The 20,776-nt window shown below is 36.0% G+C and overlaps 1 protein-coding gene across 1 annotated transcript in view; it reads right to left on the bottom strand.

Moving 5' to 3' along the window:
• Kcnip4 (potassium voltage-gated channel interacting protein 4) overlaps window positions 1-20,776 on the bottom strand; it is a 496,003-nt gene that overhangs the window by 353,842 nt on the left and 121,385 nt on the right. The gene's annotated exons all lie outside the window — the stretch shown is intronic.

Below are 20,776 nucleotides of genomic sequence, written 5' to 3'. Positions count from 1 at the left end.
TATTTACCTCCCCCTTCTCCTCTCATAGCTTCTCCGATGTCTCCATCTCCTCACAAATCTATGACCTCCGACACAGACACACACACACACACACACACACACACACGAAGATACAAATATAACACAATGAATTAATTTTGTGTTGTTTATACATATATATGTGTGTGTGTGTGTGTGTGTGTGTGTGTGTGTGTGTGTGTGTGTGATTAAATGTTTAGGACTGAATGCTTGGGGTTGAACAGGCTGTCAGTGGACTTGTTCATGGAGAAACTGATTCTTTCATTCTCAATAGTTATTAACTGCTTTTAGCTGTTTCTCTGTTGAAATATTTTATAAATCCGTAACACAACTTCCTACCATCTCTCATAAACACAAGAAAGGTAAGTGATTTAGTATTGTTTTGCTTTATATTTGTCGATATCAAAATGTCCAGGTTTTGTACTCATGTTGATGTGAAAGGAGATGGACAGACAGAACTGCCAGTCAGAATCGATATGTAAATTGTAATGCAACGGGAAGCATTTTCAGATCCAACAGTGGCTTTATTTGCTTTGTAAACCTTAGGAATGGTGGGAGACTTCTTCACCTACAGTGTACAAAGGGTGAAGAGAACCAGATTGTTTCAAAAAATACACAGCTCTGGGGAAAATCTAGGGTTTAGAGAGTTAGAGAAAATGTGAAGTTGATTTCAAGATACTTAAGTTTAAGCAGAGTAGAGACTGATTCTGTTTGGGTACTGCACACACTGGAAATGGTTTGGAGCAGAATTGAACACATGGCTATCAGTTGAGGTAGAATCACTGTTGGGCCACTTGCAAAGCTCATGTTAACATTGATGTCTGGGAGCCTTCCTTGACTGTGGTCTGAGCTCACCTGCTCTCAACTTGCAGACTCAACTCAGGTGTTAAAACTTTGTTCACATGTATGACCTCTTGGCTTGGAAGAACATGCAGTATAATTGGTTGATTCTGCCTGTGAGTGTGCATATTCATGTGAATGTAACAATTAAATAAACAATTACAGCATGACAAAAGTTGCTATTATTCTAAGACATTTTATAGTATTGTTTATAATATTGTTTGTTTACACAATCAATAAGAAAATTGATGAGATGTTTACTGAGTCAGTTTGAATTTATAAGGCCTCATTCTGTAATTCTGTCCTAGAAGAGAAGTAGACTTAAATCAGATGATCATTCTTAATAAGCAGTTAATGAAGAAGCTTGAAATAAACACAATCTGTTGACTTGGGTGCTTAGAAAAAAGAAGCCCCAAGCTAGCCATTATTTCTTGTTAATCAGCACACAAGTTAATGAATGCAATATTTAAAGCCTGTTACTAGAACACTGAAGTTACATCTTTTAGCTTATTCTATTCTAATATTGTCATAATAGACAATATTATGTGTCTGCCTAAACATCTACTTGTTAAGGAGGTCAAAGAATCTGCCTAGAACTACTAATTCTTATTAAGGGGATTACTTTGTTAGAACAATTTTAACAAGAAAAAAAAAACCTCACAGAAGTCTTTGTTCCTTAAATACTTAGGCATGGAAATTAAGAGACCGCTATGTGTTTAAAATATGTACTACTCTCACAGAGATTGAGAGTTCACCCTCAGCACTGAGATCAGGCAACTGCCAACTATATGTATCACCAGCTCTAAAACATCCAACATTGAAGGTTGATCACTAATCAACTCCTAAACAAAAGAAACATAAAGATGTTACTAAAATTACAAATTTTCCTAGTAAACTGAATAGGTTCCCATAATCATCTCTGGCCTTTACTATAATTTTAATAGATAGCTTCCTATTATAATATCATAGATTGGGAGCCTCAAATAACATGAAATGATTCTTCTTAGTTCTGGAGGGTGGGAAGACCTCACTCAAGTACAACATGCTTAAGATCTGCTGAGGGCTTTCTCTGGTTTGTAGAGACTGCCCTTTTGCTCAGCTTTTTTTTTATATAAAGTGAGATAGACAGCAAACTCTGTCAGGGAACTAGGTGCATCATGAAGGCCCCACCTTTGTGGTCTGACCTAATTTTCTTAAGAAGATGCTATCTCCAAATGGCATCACATTGGGCATCATGGTTTCAACATAACATCTTGGACCATATAATATTGTATACAGAGAACTCTTTCTGTATTATGTGAGCACTTTCACTCCTATTATTACAGATAAATGGAGTGGGCACTCATCTAAGGCCACTCTCTGTTAACTTTACCAATTTTCTTGCATTACTCCATGATTTCTCTCCAGAGGAATTGTGCCATTTTCTGCTTCTTCAAGCACCAGTTATTTACTTAATTAAAATTTTGCCCACTAATTGAATTATCAAATGTATGTACATTAATGACTTAAATAGTTTAAATGTTCTTCTTATTATTACAAAAATATTAAAATGTTCTTGATGTACAACAGCCATTTGTATATGTTTGTCCAGTTTCTTTTGTGAATTATCAGTCACTGTAGTCACAATTTATTGCAGTTCTTTATGTACTAAATACATTATTAGTCCACCATCAATGATAGAGGTTGCATCTCCATAATCCTTCTAATGTATTTCAATTCCCCTTTAACTTTTCTCATTTTGTTCTATAATTGTCTATAGTCAAGATCAAAAATGACTGCAATATAGATAAGTGAAATTCAGATCACTTTGCCTTGCTTTGTCAACAGGCATTTTTTGATGCAATTTGATCATTTTCGTCCCTACCAAACCTTTGTAAAACTATTTAGATCACAAACTTGTGGTCTACAGGATATAATTTACAAGTATTATATCTTTATCTTTCACTATCAGAGGATTACAAAACCCCCATTATTTGTTGCACCTGTGTATAGATCTCTTATACAGATAATGGATAGAAGATGTTCTGTGGAGCTTCTTATTCCTCTAACAACATCTCTACATTTTTCCCATATCAGAAGAGGACAACCTTGTACTTGTAGTTCCTCAGGATACTAAGCTCAGAAATGCTGATGACAGTTCTTCCTCTAATATATCACATTTTATCCAGTGGTAAAATTCTTATAACTCTATTTTCAAAATAAGACTGTGATCTCATACTTTCCCCTGACCCCTGAACCTTAGATACTGTGATCTTATCTCAGATTATAATAGCATTGCCAAGATGATCTCCATCCTTCAGCAGCTGTATCTCCAACAGGTCAATCGGTAGCTCTTTTAAATGGCAGTGAGGTCACATTGACCTGTGAAAACAGTTCTGGGACCTCCTTCATTCAGACTAAAAGTCAAAGTCTTCATAATAATTTCCAGGTCTTTGTGTTTAAATACCAACTTCTTTGGGTTGTTGATGGTTAAATCTTGCTCTGAAGGGAAAGCAAAATAGATACCTATCAGGAGTGGATGGAAGGAGTAAACTGGGTGGGAGAAGGCATGAGGAGGGGAGCAGGATGTGTTGTCAGATATGGGGAAAGCAGAGGAGAGAGAAAGGAACTCAGCAGTGGGGGCAATCACTAGGACATGTTAGAAACCTGGTATTGTGGAGGTCCCATGGGCCCTATGGGGGACATTCTAGCTGAGACTCCTAGACGTGGGTGATATAGATCCAGAAGTAGCCACTTCTGACAGTCAGGAAGAGCTCCCAGTGGAGGGATAAGAACAGCAACCCACCCACAGAATTTTCAACCCCAAATCTGTCCTGCCTATAAGATGTTCAGGGACAAAGACAGAGCAGAGACAGATGGAATGGTCAACCAATGACTTCCCCAACTTGAACCCATTCCATTCACAAGAACTAATCCCTGACACTATTAATAATACTTCGTTATGCTTCTAGACCTAAACCTATCATGACTGTCCTCTGAGAAGCTCCATCCAGCAGTCAATGGGAAGAGATGCCGAGACCCCCAGCCAAACATTTTATGGAGTTCATAGAGTCTTATGGAAGAGTTAGGAGAAGAATTGAGGAATCTGAAGAGGACAGGGATTCAACAGGGAAACCAACAGTGTTAACTAACATAAACCCTTTGGTGATCCCAGAATCACCAACCAAAGAACAAACATAGTCTGGACATACAAAATAGAAACAGAAGGAACACTATCTAATTCATGCTATAAGGCCATAATTACCCTGATACCTAAAGAACAACAATTCATACCAATTTCGTTTATGACCATCAATGCAAACATAAAATAAAAATTTTATTCAATAAATTCAATGAAATCAATTCAATAAAATTCTATCAAACTGAATCCAAGAACATATGTAAGAATGGATGAATTGATAGAGCTTTTCTAGCTATGAATTTTAGAAATGATATGCTGTAAAGTATTTTGTTCTACTTGGATAAGTGGGCAAGATGTTAATCAGAGGACTTGTTTCCAGAATATGCAAGAATTTCAAAGAACTCAACAGGAATTTAAGCACCTCATTTAGAGACTATGGAGAAGCCATAAGTAGACACTTCACTAATGAAAATATACAGATGACACATAAGTACATGGAAGGACACTCAACGTCAGTTGTCATTAAGGAAGTATTAATATATGCATCATCAGACTTATTATATTCCTTGTAATTTGGAAGTAATTAACATTTTGATCACTTATGATATGACGGATGGTATGGACAAGGCCGAACAACCAGAGCTCTCATAAGTTTCTACTGAGAATGTAAAACTGTGTAACCTCTTTGAAAATCAGTTTAGCTGTTTCCTGAAATTCCAAATATGTATTTACTTTCTGATCCACAAATTCTACACTTCCCAACTTACTAAGGAGCAAAGAAATCACATAAGCATAGGAAAACTCATATATAACTGTCAGAATTGTTCATATGATCTAGAACTCATCTTTAAACCACAAGTGAAAGCCAAGGATGTAGATAGTTAACTTATGCAGTACTAGGACTTGTTTCAAAAACATTGACAAAATAAACATAGTAAAATTATCTAGATGAAAGATTTTTCATTTCTTGAAGAATCCCAGAGTTTTTGAAGAAGACATGAAAATTTGGGGCAATGCTGTATGTGTAATTTATTATATTGATTCAAATTATTTCACATACACATACACATACATATATCAAAAATAATTCAGCATATGGACATTAAGGGTATATAATTTATTATGGGTGAAGTACACAGTAATTTTAAAATGAAAAATAGAAAAAAAGTATTGTCAGTTTGAAGCTTGACTATATGACAACCTCTGCTTTTTTTCTTCACTTATCCATTTGAATGAGACATTCAAGGAGTGTTGGCCTGTCTAGGCATCCAAAATAATCATATAGCTTTTACCCAGGTTAAAATTTCATTGTTTTAGAAAATCGTTAAATTTAAGAAGATTATATACAAAATTATTTTTCCCTAATAGTTTACCTTTATGTTCAAAGCATTGTTTCTTTTAGAATAATTAGGCCTTGTCCATAAATGATCATTTCCCAAGTGTTTATGAGGTTATAAATGATTACATGTGCAGGTTTTATAACTACTTTGACTACTCCAAAGAGTGCAGATGAAAGAGTGAGCTTGCTTCTGCTCAGCCTTCATGTCTGAATACTTCCTTGTGATCCACAGTGGTGAGGCTGGAGACCTGTCCTTAGTTTCCCTTGTGATTGGGAAGTAATTCCAGATGAGTAAACTATGTGCTGATTCATGATCTCTGGAAGGGCATTCTATTTTGACAAAACTACCTCTAGGGTTTCAAATGAGTCAAGTTGAACAATGTCTCTGCGATATTAGTACATCATGATCTACTTTCATAGAAAATGAAAAGAAAGGAAAGGAGGAAGGGAGGAGGAAAAATAGAAAGAGGAGAGCTCACTGCATCTTTATTCCTCCTTTTTATTTTTTTACTTTTTTTAATTTATTGATATATTTATTTACATTTCAAATGATTTCCCCTTTTCTGGACCCCCACTCCCCGAAAGTCCCATCAGTCCCCTTCCCTCCCCCTGTTTTTCCCACCCATCCCTTCTTACTTCCCTGTTCTGGTTTTGCCTTATACTGCTTCACTGAGTCTTTCCAGAACAAGGGGCCACTCCTCCGTTCTTCTTGTACCTCATTTGATGTGTGGATTATGTTTTGGGTATTCCAGTTTCCTAGGTTAATATCCACTTATTAGTGAGTGCATACCATGATTGATTTTTGAGTCTGGGTTACCTCACTTAGTATGATGTTCTCCAGCTCCATCCATTTGCCTAAGAATTTCATGAATTCATTGTTTCTAATGGCTGAATAGTACTCCATTGTGTAGATATACCACATTTTTTGCATCCACTCTTCTGTTGAGGGATCCCTGGGTTCTTTCCAACTTCTGGCAATTATAAATAGGGCTGCTATGAACATAGTAGAATATGTATCCTTATTACATGCTGGGGAATCAAAAGATAAGGATACATGTTCTACTATGTTCATAGCAGCCCTCCTTTTTATTTTTATTGCTTTGATATCTTTGTCAAAACCTCACTAATGTTGTTGTGATGATACTGACAAGAAGACATATGGGGGCAATAACACAAAGGTATGCTAAATAGTGATATCAGGGACATGAGAATTTCTTTCCTTAGCACTCTGCTAGGAATTGGGTATGGCTCAATCACTTTCTAGAGCTCTTAGCTATATTGTATTTTTAGAATCAGACAAGACTCTCTTAACCAATAGGATCTGAAGGCTGCAGAAACTGGTACATAAATGTTAAAATATAAAAACCATCCAGGTATTATTTTCCTACATTCAGAGATTTATCCTAGTTTAGATATATTCTTAAAAAGTACACACTTTTTCCCTCCCTTCTCTTTCTCCCTGGCTTGCTCTCTCTCTCTCTCTCTCTCTCTCTCTCTCTCTCTCTCCCCGTGTGTGTGTGTGTGTGTGTGTGTGTGTGTATGTGCACATAAGCATGTTTCTGTCAATGAGCCAATGTAAGTGTACAGGTGCCATGGAATATGGGCAAATCCTGTGTATCAGTTCTTGTCTTCCACTTTGAGACAAGGTATTTCATTGTGCAAACCAGGCTAACTGGCTAACAAGCATCTGGGGATCCTCTGTCCTCCCTCCATCTACCACTTTGTTGGATTATAGAGGCATGCTACCTAACCAGCATTGCCTGTGTTCTGGGGATCTGAACTCAGCTCCTCGTGCTTCTGTGGCAAGCAGTTTATGCGCTGAGCTTTCTTCCCAGTTCTTATATGAAGTCTGATTTCTAATAGTCTTAGAATCCAAAAACTACTGTTGCACTGGGATAATAAAATATAACTATTGAGTTCTCATTATAGATAGAATGTAGTTAAGGAGTTTATATTCATAAGCCTTCTATCTCAAAATCATGTCAGCCTAGAAAATATATAGTGGAGTCAAAGCAAGAATCACCAAATACTATGCCCACCTCTGACCTCACTTTTCCTTATTATTACTATATAATCCCTTCTTGGTTTGCCAATATTGCTGGCAGCTCTCCCATAAATTTCATATGGGCACACAAACATAATACTCTTGGTTACCCTGAAGCAGCTGCAAGTTTCTTCTCCTTTGCAAGTGTTTCTATGAGTTACAGTTGCTATTATAGTGGTCGGTGGTCATAAAACACAGGTATATCACTCAGATCTTGTCAGTAGCAACAGAGATGTTGCACACTCAGGTACACTTTGCTTTAAAATTTGTCTTTATAAGGAATTGATGTATGTGCATGTAAATCAACCTGTGCCTACAGCATGGAACTGCTCTGGCACTGTAATCAGGATCTGACTTACGGGGGTGATTATTTAAAGACATAAAATACGATGGAAAAAAACTACATGAGAGAATTTGTTGACAAATAAATATTAGAGATGCATTTCCATTGAGTAAATGTGAGCCTTGTGCTATGTCTGGCCTCACCTTGAAAGACTTTTCTGGTTTTCTTGTTCTGGTTTTCTTGTGATTGCTATCATTTGCATTTGCTTTTATTTTCAGCAGCATGCTCTCCCTGTCTTTCTACCCCTTCTTAATCTCTTCCATGTAGGCTTCTGATACTGAGGTTGAAATAGAATGGTGTCAGACTGGGTAGTAATATATAATGATTAAACAACTTCTTAGGTTCTATTTTTGATATTTTTTTTTTACCAGAAGAACCTTTGAATGATTAGATAATTAGACCTATATTGTATCTGCTGCACAGAAATTATAGATGATCCTCTATGTATCAAATAATGCCTTGACATCCTCCTCTCGTAGAGAGCAAAGTGAAAGCCCTACTTATATAGAATCTATGCATTTAAGTGTCCTATTACTACAGAAAAGTACTAGGAAAAGAAGAAACATGGAAATGAACTAGCCTTCAAATGGAATATCAAATAATATTTAGTGGAGGATTATTTTGGGAATTATTCCTTGTATTCAACATAGAAAATTGACTTGCAAATTCTGTGTGGAAATACTTAACTTCATATGGTAACAGGTTAATTTTGTCACAATGAAGGAAAATGTTTTCATGTATATTAAGCTACAAGTTAATAATGTAGGAGAACATGTGATTTCTTCCCAGGTTTAATGGAAGTTGCTTTGAGAAAATAGCTTGTAGTGACCCATGTAAGTCCTCAGAACCTCATGATAGAACTTAGATAATAAAAACAATGCTTGTGATTGTCAAATATAAGCCACTATATGAACATATGAATCTTCTATGTATTTAGTTTAGATTACTGATATCCGAGAGATAAAGGTGTTGGAAGATCATCAGGTGTGATAAAGAGGCCATAACAATTCTGTAATGTATCTCAGACAGGTATCAAGTGAGGCATAAACCGAGATGCATCATAATCACTCAGTGCAAATTATAATATGACAATATCAGAAATAATAGCCATGTCCCTTTGGATATTATATCTACAGGAAATTGATATGAAGAGTAACTGAAGTTGTAATATATTGTATCTAAATGCAATATTATAAATGTACATTCTAAATACTTATGGTAAGATATCCATTTGTACTGTGTCAGCAAAACTACACAATTTGTACATAAACATTGAATTCTCACACTTTCAGAGCAATTTGATTAGCCAATGTAATTTTTCTTTAATTTGCTGTGTCAGATGTTTCCCGCATTTCAAAGGACTACACCTAGTCAAAAGTGGATTTAATTTTAAGTAGAAAATGAGGTGTGAGAGGGGAATGAGCTTTGCCTGATAATGCCAATTATTCTGCCTTCCTTAACTTAATTCCCATGTTGAGAGTAGGAAAGACTTTCTGTTCAGTTGCCATTAACAACAAACATATTGACTGATTCCAATTTGAGTGACAAATGCATCGATACAAACACATCCGTCCCTTCTGTTGTTTCTTTAACTCACTGTTTTGTCTTCTCATAATTAAATAGCTAAATTCAACTGCTCCTGTGATAAAGGGAGTCTTATGTAAGTGGTAGAGAAAGACAAATAAGGACCTGTCAGGTAAGGAAGTGCTAACACAACTCTGAAACAACAGCCAACAAACTCTCATGCTATTGTGGATGTTAAGACAAGATCCACAGAGTCAAGACAAGAGAGTCATGAAAATCAGATGATGTTCCTGTGCTGACAAAGAAGTATCATCTTTTTGATATCATATGCAAACAGAGTTCCAGAGCTTGGCTGTTCTGGCATAGTATCACATAAGCAGGACTCCTTTCAGTTGACTAACAGTTTTTGAGTCATAATGTTTTTTAAAAAAATTATCCTTATCATGGTTCCATATGCTAAGTAACTGTTTAATAGGATATTAAAGGGGTGACTAAAACAACTGTCACATCATGCTGACATATACAAACTAATTGAAAAATCTGGTGGGAGAAGAATTGGGCCACTGAGGTAGATGTGCTGGCACATTCCAATCTGGGCACTCTGGAGGTTGAATAGGAAGATCCACAAAGAAAAACTCTGGTGAAATAATCATAAGAGATTGTTGGGGGTTCAGAACCCTCTCCAGCAACATTCTACCAGACAATGTCCAGGGTCCAGGCTTCTAAAAACAACACAGGCTTTAAAAAAGCATGTATCCTATTAGAATTAGAAATCTTGGATTGTAGTGTTTGAATTACAATGTAGAAGAGGGATGTTCACATTTAGTTGACTCATGGGAACAGTGAATGTGATATGTAGTGTATAGCACTTTTTAGAGCACTCAGTTCTTGCTCAGTGTTCTTACCCACATTCGAGATACAAGCATCTAGCTGATATTTCCACAGAGACTTGACTGAGATTTGTAGTCAATTGGTAATTTGTGCTTTATAAGTTTTGACATTTTTATCAATGCTACTAAGCAGAGCTACTTAACATCTTGAGGGTACTTATCATGTACCAGGCTCCCCTCTGAGTAGTATAACTGAATTTACTAAGGTCAATAAAAAGCACACCAGAAATGAGCTAATATGCTGTCGTACAGAGGAATGTAAACTGAGAATAGAATTGTTTAACATTGAAGACTTGAGTAGAAGAAGAGAAATGATTTAAAAATACACAATCTAATATAAAACCGGACTCAAATAATTCCCGCCTCTGTCTCTACTCCAGGTAGCATACACATAAACACATAAAAGTGATAATGGTATCCTTCAAGCATTCATTGAGGTATCTTGATTGATCATCCCTATTGAACTTCAAGAATTTTCAACATAATTAAAATACAATAAACACATAAAAACAATTCAGTATAATCATATATATATATATATATATATTCTACTCTGTTGGAGGTATTGATGTCAGTTTGCTTGTACCCATGGATCAGTCAATGTTCCCAATCATGACACATACCCCATTGAGTTATGCTTAAGCAGAAATTAGGTTTAAAAAGGAATTCATTAAAGGCATCTTTAAGGACTTCTGAGAGTTGGAGCATGATTCCTACATGATCATGGGTCAGTTTCATTCAACAGCCATACTGTAGGACTTGCTCCTGCAAGAGATCCTAAGCTACATTGCTAATGGTAGACAGTTTAATCACTAACTCTGAGATCCAGTGACTTTCCCAGTACCTTTTCCAGGAATAAGTTCATTTTGAGACCTCCATTTTGAGACTTTCCACATTTAGAGCAAGTAGGTAGAGCTGATAGTCTTAGACAAGAATCCTGAATGTTAGTGACAAAGAAGGCAAAAGTGCTTCATTTGTGGCTTTAAAATCAGAAAAGGAAGACTTTTCAAATGAAGGATTCCAAAATTCAAGTGAAGCTATTAGACACATGATAGCTAGGCAAGTGATGGCAGATCAAAAACAAAGCTTTAGAAAATATTTATAAGGTCTTCAGTTGATTAACATTGCAGCTCAAGCTCAGAAACAAGACAATGTGTTTTACATCACTTATATGTAAAACACTTATGCATGAGATAGCATTCAGATACAGTCCTGTGCATCTCTGGAATGTAGTCACATATCATTATACTGCCTTCCTATGCAAACGAAGAACTAGGCAGTATGTTTGAAAAGTCCTAGACATCACAAGGATGGAAATTTAAAAGACACATGAGCTGAGGTGATGTCCCTGGATGTATTTTACAGGGAGATACTATTTGGATAAGACTAACATATCAGTCTTAAAAATGATAGTCTTTATTCCACAGAAAAGGAAACTAAGGCTCAGAGAAAAGAATCTCCCTTACTCGGGCCACACTGTTAGTGCTAAGTAGCTTAAGCCTATGGCACTAGATCCAATGCTTCTGTCAGAGTACTACCTGACCAGCCGAGGGGGTTTATCTGTTAACTCACACATGCTGCAGGACTGGTGAATATTTGCACTGAGAAACAGAGTGGGACAAAAAGTCACAGACTGCAGTGTAGGTAAAGAAGAATGCTTGCTATTTTGTATTTGGCTTTTCAGAGACTGCTTCTTTCCTCAGCTTCTTTCCTTGCAGGTAAGAGCCTCCAGGACAACAAAAAGTACACCCCAGTCATTTCTCACTAATGCCAAGTACAGAAAGGCAGAAAGAAAAGGTCACCTGTGTTCCTTTTAATGGTGATCTGAAGGTCTTAAGAACTCACATGGTCCAGTTTAAAAAATGTCAGATCACATCCACATGACCCTTAGTTGGAAGTTACTTGAAAGCCTATTTTGTCCTCAACATGTGGTCCCAAATCTGCCTCTTATTTTAAGGTTTGTGACTAATGAAACTTGGAGGAAAAAAATAAAAGACTGACACTTGATTTTCATTACAAGGTAACTATAGAGGTATATTGTTTTTGTTGTAGACCTTATAATATTTCTGAGAACAAGTTCACCTTCTTAGAAACACCAAGACTTTGTGATTACATGTGGAAGTAGAATGGCCCAGGACTACAGAGGAAGGGTCAAGGAGAGCTACAATTCAGGATACCTCAGATGAGGATGTCAAGAATTAACTCCTTTCCTCCTTTCAACTTGATGCCTTTAAGTTGGCTGCCTCATCATCAACCTTGGTAAGAGTTCATCACCCTAATAGCTATCAGGATTCACTCCCTGGTTGGCTTTATAAGGTTTGTCCTCACTGGACCCTACACCTGCTGAGTATAGAGATGAAATGTTTTCCAACACTACTGACCTGACCAAATTGTACATGACTATACAAACCCGTCTCCAGAGACTCTGACCACTTCTCCAGGGGCATAATTACCTCTTTGTCCCCTCCAATAAATGAACCAGTTCTCCAAAGCAGTTCCTGGGTAGGTGTTCTTTGCCTCTACACTCACCAGGCACCAAGATCCTAGCTGTAGCCACCCATACTCAGCTAAGCTTCTCTCCCTCCATGCCATCCTGGAACAAGATGGGCCTGGCTTCTCTGAGAGGGAGAAGCAGACACTGGCTGGCAATCATACAGACCTGTTTTTGAATGACATCTCTGTCCTTGTTGGTTTGTGACTAGATACAAAGAATAGCCTTTTTGAAATGCTCTTACTTTCTCTAAAAATTAGAATAATGCTAAATCTGTAGGAAGTTAAAATATATAGAAACTTGACTCTTGAAAGCAATTTATTATAAATGAAGAATTATTGGGTTTGTGCTTCAGTTACTCTCTTAACACAAGTTAGCCCCATTTCATGGGCTCTCATAGAAAAATATATTGATATTTCTGCAATATCATGTTGAAATGCATTACCAATATCAGGTTATGAAATTTCCAATCCCTTCTTAAGATTTTATTGCATCTTTGTTTTAAAGGTGAGTACACTAGTATTGATTCAGTTAATGGGTCAGTTGCAAAAGCTTTTTTGGTCTCATGAGCTTCTCTGAATATTAGACAACTGGAAGCTCCTACCCTCCAAGTTTAATGTAAACAAAGAATATAGAAAATAAAATAAGAAAAGAAAACTTGCAAGTGTAGCCTCTGGGTCTGTACCCAGAAAACTATATCTAGATATTTGAGATTTATCTCTTTGAAAGTTGATCTCAGTAGCTAAGCCAGCCTCTGTGACAGGGGAGGAAGCTTCCCTAGACAACTGACAATTAACAAACTCAGAGCACTCTGACCTATGATCATCTTCTCCTGTCTAATCTACCAGAAACTTCCTTTCAACCCACCTGAGAGTTTAAAATTTTCTGTGCATACCACTAGAGTTGAGCTCCATTTCCTCTAATGTTGCTTCTAGATCTCTACTAAAGAGTCTTGAACAAAGAATTCCTTTGCCTAACTCTGACAATGGTGGGTGCAATGTCATTAGTGTTGTGTCCCTAAGTTATGTGACTAACAAACAAAAACATGGTATTTGTAATCCAATCATAAGTAGTCCTGTCACATTGCCTTGTGTTGGAATTGAAGACCAAGATTGCAGCCTGAACATTTACATTGAAATGACATAATCCTATATTAAGATGGCGTTTGTTCTCCCTTCTGAACAGTAAGGAGGCAGGCTTACTGCTGCATCCAGTAAAGCTCTCCTAACCCCAGTGGATACCAGAAGAGGAGCTTCAGTGGGGACTCTTAGAAAATCCTCCTTTAATAAAAAAGTAAAAGAAACTTATGTTTCCTTTTGATCCCATTTGAAGAAAGTAAATACCAATGCAGGTTAAAAAGAAATACACAGCCTGCTTATCCTTTGAGTATAGGAAGGCCACTGATTTGCTTGAGTTGATTTTATAACCTTTGCAGAAGTTGTTTATCAGCTGTAGGAGCTCTCTAGTGGAGTTTTTTGGGTCACTTAGGTAGGCTATCATGTCGTCTACTATCATTATCAAATAATGATAGTTTGACTTCTTCCTTTCCAATTTGTATCCCTTTGACCTCCTTATGTTGTCGAATTGCCTGAGCTAGTACCTCAAGTACAATATTGAAAAGATAAGGAGAAAGGGAGCAGCCTTGTCTAGTCCCTGATTTCAGTGGGATTGCCTCAAGTTTCTCTCCATTTAGTTTGATGCTGGCTACCGGTTTGCTGTATATTGCTTTTACTATGTTTAGGTATGGGCCTTGAATTCCTGTTCTCTCCAAGACTTTAAGCATGAAAGGATGCTGAATTTTGTCTAATGCTTTTTCAGCATCCAATGAAATGACCATGTGGTTTTTTTCTTTGAGTTTGTTTATGTAGTGGATTGCATTGATGGATTTCCCTATATTGAACCAACCCTGCATTCCCAGGATAAAGCCTACTTGATCATGGAGGATGATTGTCTTGATGTGTTCTTAGATTCGGTTGGCAAGAATTTTATTGAGTATTTTTGCATCGATGTTCATAAGGGAAATTGGTCTGAAGTTATCTTTGTTGGATCTTTGTGTGGCTTTGGTATCAGCGTAATTGTGGCTTCGTAGAAGGAATTGGGTAGTGTTCCTTCTGTTTCTATTTTGTGGAATAGTTTGAAGAGTATTGGTGTTAACTCTTCTTTGAAGGTCTGATAGAATTCTGCACTACAACCATCTAGTCCTGTGCTTTTTTTGGTCTGGAGGTTTTCTATGACCTCTTCTATTTCTTTAGAAGTTACGGGTCTGTTTAGATGATCTATTTGATCCTGATTTAATTTTGGTATTTTGTATCTGTCTAAGAAATTGTCCATTTCCTCCACATTCTTCAGCTGTGTTGAGTACACACACAAACACACACACACACCACTGCATTCTGACACATGCACTTTGCTAGTTGTAATGTGCTGAGATTATTTTCAATAGATATAAACTATAAAAACATTTTTATTCTCTTAAGCATCTACTTTCAATGATTTTTTTTAGTTTTATACTTTTAGCTAACCCTATTCCTTATAAGAATTTGAATAAGATACTCCTTAGATAATTCATACATACACTTTGATTTTTAAATAATTTATAAATCTAAAAGAAAAATATGATTTCAGTTGATGCTAACTCTTAATCTCAGGATAAGGATGTCAGATATAATTATCTGTTTCTCAAGAGTTACTGAGTACTTATCACATATAAATATTGTTAAATAATTTCAACATCAAGTTAAATAAAATATTGTCTATTATCATGGAGAGATTTATAATACTCCTGCACTCATAGAATTCTAAATGTAAGAGAAGGTCAAACTGTTTGCTAAGTTCCTTTGCATTCAGATTTACTCAGAATTCACACACAATTGCACCCAGGACATATTGTCAGAGCTCATTATATGGAATAGAACAGTGGTTCTCAACCTTTCTAAGGCTGGGATGCTTTAATACAGTTCCTCATGTTATGGTGAGCCCAACCATAAAATCATTTTGTTGCTACTTTATAACTATGATTTTTCTATTATTATGAATTGTAATAACATAAATATCTGTGTTTTGCAATGGTTTTGGTGGCCCCTGTGAAATGGTCATTTGACCGCCAAAGGGGTTACAACCAACAGGTTGAAAACCATTGGCATTGAAGATTATGAGATTCTGAAACAGAAATTGTTATTATTTTTATATATCTTCTTTCTGATCCTGTACCTTGTACAGTGCAAAGGTTAAAATGTAGCCGATAGTAACAGAATAATACTGAATAGGTGATTTTTGCATGTTGAAGCACTTCTAAAAGTAAAATGCAAATAGTTTCTTATTGTTACTAGCAGCCCCTCTGCTTTTCACACACTATTTTAACATTACAAATTAAATTGAGCATTTAACCATTCCCCATAGCTTGAGCAAGAACCATCTATTAGCGTGTCTCAGGTGGGTTTATCAAAAGGATCTCCTCACTATTAATGTTTCAGCCTATTTCAGCTACAAGTCCCCGTGGACTTAGAAAAAGACACTATCATTTCTGCCTTCATTACAAAATATTTTAATTATCTTACAAATATTTCCTATATTTTAATAAAAGAGCTTAATCTGGTGTCTCCAATGAGTATAAGGCACCTTCAAGGTAAATGTTGACTATGCTTAGGTTATAAGTTATAAAGTATAATTGAAAGTAAGAGTAAGTCCCATCACTGGCTCCTCTCACTAGAAAATCTATGAGCAGGTGAGAATTGAGGTTTTATTGTTATCTCCTGTTCTTTTTTAGTAATTGCTTTTCCTTACTTGAGCACAGCATTTGAGATAATGTTAGGTGTAACTCCTTACCAGATCAGTTACTGTCATTAGAGTTCAGTGTATTCATGCCCTTAAGTCTTTTCCCAGGTTTATTAGGCATGTGTTTTAAATACTTACATCCCATGTATTTAACTTCTTTTACAAATGTCCTGCTGTCAAGATGAGTGATGATGGTAAATGAAGCAATAAGCAGGTAATTGATACAAACTATGTTATTTATATTAAATTGTCTACCTTTATTCCTCTAATTGTCTGTTCTAACTTTCCATATCTTCTCCTGCATTAGAATTCTCCAATTTTGTCAGGTGTCCTTTTACAGTGAAAATGAGCCACAGGAGAGCTTTCTCTGGTTTTATCTTTCAATACTAAACTCATCTCATTGTAATCCATCTTTCTATCTTTCATACTCTTTTAAGTGGACTTGGACCTGGATACTTTTAAAAAGTTTGTCACAACCCTCTTGAGGAACTTTTCTATATTTCTTTCCTTCTTCAGGTGAAACTTCTAAATTGCTGCTCACTTTGGCACATTTTTCCTCAACCTGCACAGAAATTTTAGTTATTGTCTTAGTAGAATCATGTTTCTATAAAACATTACTAAGCAGGCTGGAGAGGAACTCCATCAATTAAAAGCACTGGCTGCTCTTCTAGAAGACTGGGTTCAATGTCTCATATGGGCGTTCATGACTGTCTGCTATTCCAGTTCTAGAGTATTCAATACACTCTTCTGGCCTCTAGGTATGAATGTAATACACAGATATACATTCAGGTGATACACTCATACACCATAAACACATAAACAATTTTTATATGCCATACATTTGCATCTTATAAAGACTGGTTCCTGGTTCATAAAAGGGAACGTTCTGCAATCTTCCCATAGTGTAGAGGGCCAGAAGAGCAACCTCAAGTCTTTTTCATTATGGTATTAGTCCCATCTATAAAAGTTCTGCTTTTATGGCTTAATAATCTTTCTTAAGTTCAGTCCTGATACCATTACTTTGGGGACTTGACATATAACACATAAATCTCAACATATAAATTTAGATATAAGTAAATAATATACATGCAAATAGTTTTGCTCAAAGATGGCCATTATGGAATTAGAGTAGCAAGCATTAGAAAATGTCCAAATACTAAAATCAGGACAAGGTAAGTACTAACTAATGGCACACATACATGAATGAACATATTAGGAAAACAGAAAATGATATTAGAAATTAGTCATAAGTAATTATGCCAGTAATGTTTTTAAAAAATCATATAAAAATACTCACATATATGCATGTGTGCATATGCCTGCCAGCATGCAGCCTGGAATATTGGGTTTCTTGTTGATAAAATAAAAATAACCTTAATTTTCTTTGAGTTTCACTAAATTTCTTAAATTTTATGTAAATATGTTGTTTTAAATATGTAAGAAAATGATGGCCTCTTAAAGCATTTCACATCTGAAGCCTTTGCCATGTAACCATTTCATTTATAGATTTCTTTTAAGATATATTTTTACTTTTAGGTGTCCGTATGTAAGTGTGTGTGTGGGGGGGCTTCCGTGGATATGTCTTGTTTGAATATTAGTGCACTTATTTTACATTCCTATTTTAAGAACAGTCCTCCCTGTTAACATTAGTGACTCCAGGTTAGCAGACAGCATGACTCTAGGAGCCGAAGGTGTGGCTAATGTCTCAGCAAAATGGTAGACACTGGGACTTTTAGGACAACATGTAAGGCTGTGGGAAAGAACTTTAAAAGCACAAGTTCAAAATACATATAATTTCCCAACTATGCAAAAAATAAGACTGTAATATGAATTATATAAGGGGCTTCAAGAATCTAAAGGAACAAAGGCAGCTGTAATAATGAACCAGCTTCTCAAAAGGATACAATGGCAGGCAGATACAAAGGCAGGCTGAAATACTTTCCACTTAAAACTCCATTTTAACTCTTCACAGAGTTAGAAAGAGCAATTCTCAAATACATCTGGAATAACAAAAAACCCAGGATAGCTAAAACTATTCTCAACAACAAAAGAACTTCTGGGGGAAACAGTATCCCTGACCTCAAGCAATACTACAGAGCAATAGTGTTTAAAACTGCATGGTATTAGTACATTGACAGGCAGGCGGATCAATGGAACAGGATTGAAGATCCAGAAATGAACCCACACACCTATAGCCACTTGACCCTTGACAAAGGGCCTGAAAATATCCAATGGAAAAAAGATAGCCTTTTCAACAAATGGTGCTGGTTCAACTGGAGGTCAGCATGCAGAAGAATGGGAATTGATCCATCCTTGTCTCCTTGTACTAAGCTCAACTCCAAATGGATCAAGGACCTCCACATAAAGCCAGACACTCTGAAGCTAATAGAAAAGAAACTTGGGAAGACCCTTGAGGACATTTGTACAGGGGGAAATTTCCTGAACAGAATACCAATAGTGTATGCTCTAAGATCAAGAATTGACAAATGGGACCTCATAAAATTACAAAGTTTCTGTAAAGCAAAGAACACCATCAAAAGGATAAATCGGCAACCAACAAATTGGGAAAAGATCTTCACCAACCCTACATCAGATAGAGGGCTAATATCCAATATATACAAAGAACTCAAGAAGTTAGACTCCAGAAAACCAAATAACCCTATTAAAAAATGGGGTACAGAGTTAAACAAAGACTTCTCACCTGAAGAACTTCGGATGGCAGAGCAACATCTTTAAAAATGTTCAACTTTACTAGTCATCAGGGAAATACAAATCAAAACAACCCTGAGGTTTCACCTTACACCAGTCAGAATAGCTAAGATTAAAAACTCAGGAGACAGCAGGTGTTGGCAAGGATGTGGAGAAAGAGGAACACTCCTCCACTGCTGGTGGGGTTGCAAATTGGTACAACCACTCTGGAAATCAGTCTGGTGGTTCCTCAGAAATCTGGGCATGTCACTTCCGAAAGATCCTGCTATACCACTCCTGGGCATATACCCAGAGGATTCCCTAGCATGTAATAAGGATATATGCTCCACTATGTTCATAGCAGCCCTATTTATTATAGCCAGAAGCTGGAAGGAACCCAGGTAACCATCAACAGAAGAATGGATGCAAAAAATGTGGTATATATACACAATGGAGTACTATTCAGCCATTAGAAACAATGAATTCATGAAATTCTTAGGCAAATGGATGGAGCTGGAGAACATCATACTAAGTGTGGTAACCCAGTCTCAAAAGTTCAGTCATGGTATGCACTCACTAATAAGTGGATATTAACCTGGAAAACTGGAATACCCAAAACATAATCCACACATCAAATGAGGTACAAGAAGAACGGAGGAGTGGCCCCTTGTTCTAGAAAGACTCGGTGTAGCAGTATAAGACAAAACCAGAACTGGGAAGTGGGAAGGGGTGGGTGGGAGAATAGGTGGAGGGAAGGAGGCTTATGTGACTTTCAGGGAGTGGGGGACCAGAAAAGGGGAAATCATTTGAAATGTAAATAAAAAATATATAGAATAAAATAAAAAAACTTCAATTTTATCATAACATATATCTACTTATTTTTCAAGTAATTTAGCAATGTTTTTTATGTCTCCCAGTTTATCTATATAATTTTCCATGATAATTTTCAAGGTTAACACATTTTTCTATATATTTTAATTTTATCAGAAGTATTTTCCATATAAATTTTCAATATTATCATAAAATATTTCTACTTACTTTTTCAATTAATTTAGATATGTTTCTATGTCTACCATTTTATCTGTATAATTTTCAAGGGTAATCTTCAATTTTAACATGCTTTCTATATTGCTTCAAATTTTCAGAAATATTTTCCATGTAAAACTATTATTTTATCAGAAAATATTTATAATTCCTCTTTCAATTAACATAGTAATGTTTTTATATCCACTATTTTATCTGTATTATTTTTCATGAAAATCTTCAATTTTAACATATTTCTCTATATATTCCTTCAATTTTATGAGAAATATTTTCCATGTATATCTTCAATTTTATCAGAAAATGTTTTCAATTCCTCTTTCAATTAATTATAAATGTTTTTATGTAAACCAATTTATCAGTATTATTTTCCATGGAAATCTTCAATTTTATCATGTTTTTCTATATATTTCTTCAATTTTATCAGAAATATTTTCCATGTAAAATTTCGGTATTATCATAAAGTGTTTCAACTTCCTTTATCAATAAATATAGATACGTTTTTATGTCTACTACGGGGGAGGGAGGGAAAGCAGGCAGATTCCTGTGTTCAAGGTCAGCCTGGGATATAGCAAAATTAGGTCCAAGCGTGGCTAAAATGGTAATTTCCATTCGGGGTCCTTTCCAGCTATTGTCTGTGCTTAACAGAGGCAGGCAGATCTC

This window comes from Apodemus sylvaticus, chromosome 11 (assembly GCF_947179515.1).
Source record: "Apodemus sylvaticus chromosome 11, mApoSyl1.1, whole genome shotgun sequence".
Taxonomy (NCBI): Eukaryota; Metazoa; Chordata; class Mammalia; order Rodentia; family Muridae; genus Apodemus; species Apodemus sylvaticus.
This window is presented reverse-complemented; position numbering and strand designations above follow the sequence as displayed.